This window comes from Coenobita brevimanus, chromosome 72 (assembly GCF_032717465.1).
Source record: "Coenobita brevimanus isolate Jiangsu-jjx chromosome 72, ASM3271746v2, whole genome shotgun sequence".
NCBI classification, from domain to species: Eukaryota; Metazoa; Arthropoda; class Malacostraca; order Decapoda; family Coenobitidae; genus Coenobita; species Coenobita brevimanus.
The window spans coordinates 27,861,784-27,866,798 of NC_137025.1; the positions used below are offsets into that span (position 1 = coordinate 27,861,784).

At 40.3% G+C, this 5,015-nt stretch overlaps 1 non-coding gene across 1 annotated transcript; it reads left to right on the plus strand.

Annotated features, from left to right (window-relative positions):
- Nucleotides 1-4,066: 4,066 nt before the first annotated feature.
- On the plus strand, nucleotides 4,067-4,185 carry LOC145407279 (5S ribosomal RNA). The gene has a single exon (XR_013898677.1). It is a non-coding gene; the product is annotated as a 5S ribosomal RNA (ribosomal RNA).
- Nucleotides 4,186-5,015: the final 830 nt, after the last annotated feature.

Consider the following 5,015-nt stretch of genomic DNA (forward strand, 5'->3'; position numbering starts at 1 on the left):
AATGATATTAGAGCGATGTTAGGGTAACTTTGGGCACTGATTCCGAACATGGTATCCCTTTTGCCAGATTGGCTCTGATTTATGAGATAATGGATACCACCAAATATGAGAATTCAGTTCGCTCAGAGTTTAGAGCCCCTGTCATTTTCACATACCCTATATATGTTTGTTTCTAATTTAATTTTTTGGTACTGGCCATCTAACTGATTTCAGATATAATGCAAGAATTGATTTTACGTTCATTTTTACCATAAAGTTTCAGGACCTTATTGAAAAAACAAGAACAACAAAAAATGGTCAGGCGTTGTATACCCACAAATCACATGGAAACTGTTTCAGATCAAATAAAAGTAAACACATGAAATTCCTAATGGCGTTGTATTGAGTACAATAACAAAAACAAAGCAAGCTGATTTAGAAAATCACCAGTAATGCATAGAAAAACGCTGTTTGTACGATTTTCTTTTGTGTCGGTCATCAAGACAATCACGTTGGAGGCTCCAGCAACAGTCTGCCATCATGTGACATGCAGGGGTGTATGGCATGTAGAAGTACTCGGCCTTGAAAGCAGGCTGTGAAGCCAATGACCAGCGTCGGACACATAAAAATATATAATGTGTGTCTTTCCCATCTGCCTTGATACCTTTCCTCCATCACCTTTATATCCTGATGAAACCTCACCCCTTGTTCCTCACGAAAATTACTAAGATTCTGTGGAAATCTGTTCAAGTGTCTGTGGAGAAAGTGTACTTTTATGCTCATATTAGCACCTAATTTTTTAAAGTTATTATGCATCTTTTGCACAAATTCTTCATAATTGTCTGCTTTGTGGTTACCCAAGAAGTTCTTCACAACTGAGAGATGCTTCAACGTCATTCATAAATTTTGTGAAATTCGAATCTTTGATGAGATTATGAATCTTAGAGTCATCAAAGAGTCCTGCTTTTAGTTTTTCAAAACTCAGTCCATGCAACGATCTACAAATGTAGGCTATTTAAAACAATCGCCATCTTTGTCCAAGGCCTTTGCAAATTGCTTCATCGGTCCGAGATTGACATGAAGTGGTGGGAGAATGACTTTTTCTGTCAATCAATGGCTCGTTAATGATGTTCGCTGCACCTACAGTCATGTTCTCCCGCGAATGCCATGTCACCTTTTTCCAATGATCTTGCTGTACACTACTATCCCAGAAGCATATGAAACAAGAGTACTTTGTTAATCCACTTTGCTGCCCAAGCGAGAAGTTCACCATCTTTAGGTCAACTCAAATACACCACGGGAGCTCACGATTACAGAGCTTCTGCAAGATCATTTTGGTATTTTCATATTCTTTAAGTTTTGTTGAGTGAGCAATTGGAAGAGATGCATAGCGGTTACCATTGTGCAATAAAGCACATTTCAAGTTTCTGGTGGCGCTCTCTTTAAAAAGCCGCCAATCTTCTGGTCGATATTCCGGTATTCCCATTTGGAGAAGTCTAGGGATGTCATTGCAGTCTACAAGTCCTTCATCTTGGCTTAAGTAAGGAAGAAGTGCCTCCTCTCTTGTCCGATAAGCTGTTGTTTTAGTTTCCGGCTTTAGACAGTTCGTTTCTTTTAGCCTGGATGCTAAAAGTTCAGATGCTTACTTCGACAGATTGAGGTTTAGCATAAGATCATTGAACTCTCCTTGAGAGAACTGCTTAGATGTTATAAAGCTTCCTTCATAGTCACTTCCACTGCTACCAACTGTGCTACACCCCAAGTAAAGCATTTCATCCAAATCTGAGAATGGAAGGTCAGGCTGTGAGGTAAACAATGTTCGTGGAACGTCTTCGCTGTGTGGCACAGGTTGCCTTTCTGATTTCAAATCAGGACACACCCACTTATTGGGGTAAAATCATAATTTGAGGAAAATCCATTATCACGAAAACTGGACCAATACTACAAGAACATTTTTGTATTCAGCACCCCCAAAACACCTAAGTTCGTTCAAACATCCTGGGCAACTAACTAAAAATGTATTTTGTTGGCCTGTGTGCAGTTCACTGAATCTATTGCTCTTCCCTTGGTTGTTTCTCTGTTTGTCTGTGTTGTTGTGCTGTTCACTTCTGATTCTGTGAGTAACGAATAAATCACACCATTAAAAACCAAACCACCTCACTGCTGCTGTAAGTTTATGTGGTGTGTGATTTAAAATTGCTGGAAGGGAAGAAAAGTTGAAGACGGAGGTGGTGACCGATGCGGTCGAGAGGTGCCCTGAAGTCCCAGTGAACCCGGGTTCAAATCCCGAATGGAACAGGGAACACCTTAAGGATCTGAATTACGTTAAAGCATACTTTACTGAGCTTCCCTAGGTCAAGAGAATAGAATCTTGACCTAGGATCTTCCTACGACCTGCTGCCATATCGTAAAAACTGCCCCGCAAATACCAATACATCAGTCGTGTACGAAACTGCTCTAGCATGTATTCAGTATGGCTAATGAATATTAGCCCCGAAGGTGTGTTTTTTAAGGTGAAGTACTGTAGGTAAGAAGTCTGCTGGACCTCAGAGAACGGGCTATTAAGTCGATTGCCAGAATCTGACATATAAAATAATAATTATAAGAACGAAGCAGGAAGGAATATGGGGACTAATCGAAGGGAAGGAGACTGAAAAAAAAAAAAAAGGAAAATATTAATGTATAAAAGAAACAAAGCGGGTGGGGGGGAGAAAAATAACAGGTACGAAGGATAAAAGAACGTGCGTAGGAGAGATAGGAAGGGAAGAACGAAGTGCTAGATACAAAAAAAAAAATAATATGTGGAAGCAAATGAAACTTGATAGCAAAAGAGGAAAGTGTTAGGATGGAGAAGCTGAGAGAGGGAGTGCGAGCTGTGATGAAAATGGAGGAAAGAAGGGATATAGGAAGGTGTGCTTGGGTGAAGGAAAAATTATGAGGATGGAAGGAAGAGGATTAGGATTAAGGAAAATGGGTTAGGATAAAAAGAAGGGGACTATGAATTATCTAAGAAGGTTGGGATGGAGAAGAGAGGGTAGGGATGAAGGAAAGAGGGTTTGGATTGAGGGAAGATTATTAGTACGAAGGAAGAGAGTTAGATTGGAGGGATAAGGTTTGGATGGAGGGAAGAAGGTGACGATGGAGGGAAGTGGGTTTAGACAGAAGGAAAGGTATTAGGATGAAGGGAAGAGGGTTAGGTTAAAGAGGAGAGAGTTGGGATGGAGACGAGAGGACAGGGAAGAAAGGAAAAGGGATTGGATTCAGGGAAGAGGGTAAGGATGTTGAAAACAATTTTAAGGTGGAAGGTAAAACGTTCTGGAATGTTGGAAACAATGAGGAATACTGGATTATGAATCAAGATGGAGGGAAGAAATTCGGGATCAAAGAAACAAGGTAGAAATGGCGATTTGAGTGCTAGAATCTCTCGCTTTCTCTCTCTCGCTCTCTCTCTCTCTGCAAAGTCGTATGAAACGCCACGGGCACCGTCTCTTCAACGTGCATGTAATATAACACCGAATATGACAACTATTGGAGACCAAAACATCCCTTAGAAAAGTGCATTCAACATGAAATTGAAACTAGCTCATCTGGGACCGAAATCGAACCATCAAGCCAAGGTTTCGTTTTCCAGTTTTGGCTGCACTACACACACACACACACACACACACACACACATTCCCTTTGGAGGGATAAATTATTCGATTTTAACAAGTTATAAGTCCAGAATGACGATCACAGACTAATATATCATACTACATTATAAAATACACGAGGAAGGAAAATGTTGGAAAACTGTAATCAGTGAGTAGCTGAAAAAAAAAAAAAAAAGGAAAGAAAAAGAAACAGAAGAAAATGGAAGAAAAATAAATGCCACCCGAGAACAGAAAAAAAAAAGCAAACATAAGCAGACAAAAAAAAAAAAAAAAAAAAAAGGATTCATGCAAAAATGTGTAGCAATCATACTGCATCATGAAGAATTCAGGAAAGAAAAATGTGCAATACGCTTATTCATTAAAACTTGATGCATTATACCAACCCTACAGTAATAATTACATAACACAGACTAATGGAAAAGACATTAAGCTCAGCCAACGGCCATACCACGTTGAGTACACCGCTTCCCATCCGATCAGCGAAGTTAAGCAACGTTGGGTCTGGTTAGTACTTGGATGGGTGACCGCCTGGGAACACCAGATGCTGTTGGCATCCCTACGTGTCAAGTGGGGTTGATGGAGGATTAGTGCCCCTCCCTGTAAAACAATTAACTCTAAGCCGTTGGCCACCCCGTCTGGGATACGTGGCGTCTGGCAATGAATGAATGAACTTTAATAAAAAATGTTAAGTATTGGACGCGGAAGAGAATAAAATTTATAACTATGCAAGACGAAACGGAAAGAAAAATTATACTTTGTGAGGAAAGTTAAACGCCCTCTCTGGTAGAGGAGGAGGAAATATGAAAGTAATATATTAGTAATATATACGAGAGGAAGCCAGTAATGATACGATATTAAGACGTAGTTCAGGATGGTAATTACGGTCATTATCTGGCCGTGCATCTGTTTTCCAATGCAGGAGAGGGAGCGAGTAGCCTGGGTGGATCTGAGGGAGACGGAGAATGATCACTGAGAGGATCGTGCTACAGTGCCAATAATAGTGGTGCTCACGCGTAAAAGGTAATAATTTTTTAAGGTCGCTCATAAACCATTTTATATTATTTTAGATATTATTTTTATTTTTAAATCGTTTTACAGGCAGTACAGTACAGCGCTATGCCCGGTTTGTTTTCATCTGTCAGAATTGGACCACTCAGAACATGAACATGTCGTCATGGTTGCACGAAATCTGATCGGATTTAGTTATTATGAATGAGTCTCCTTGGTTACTGGTCAGATATATCTTGCAATGTGATTACACTTTGCCATATATATCTATCTATCTATCTATAGCCCGACGCCCTAATCCCGCAAAGGGTGGCCGCAGACAAAACGCCTCCAAGTCACTCTGTCACCCACCATTTGACTCCCCTCCCCCCAACT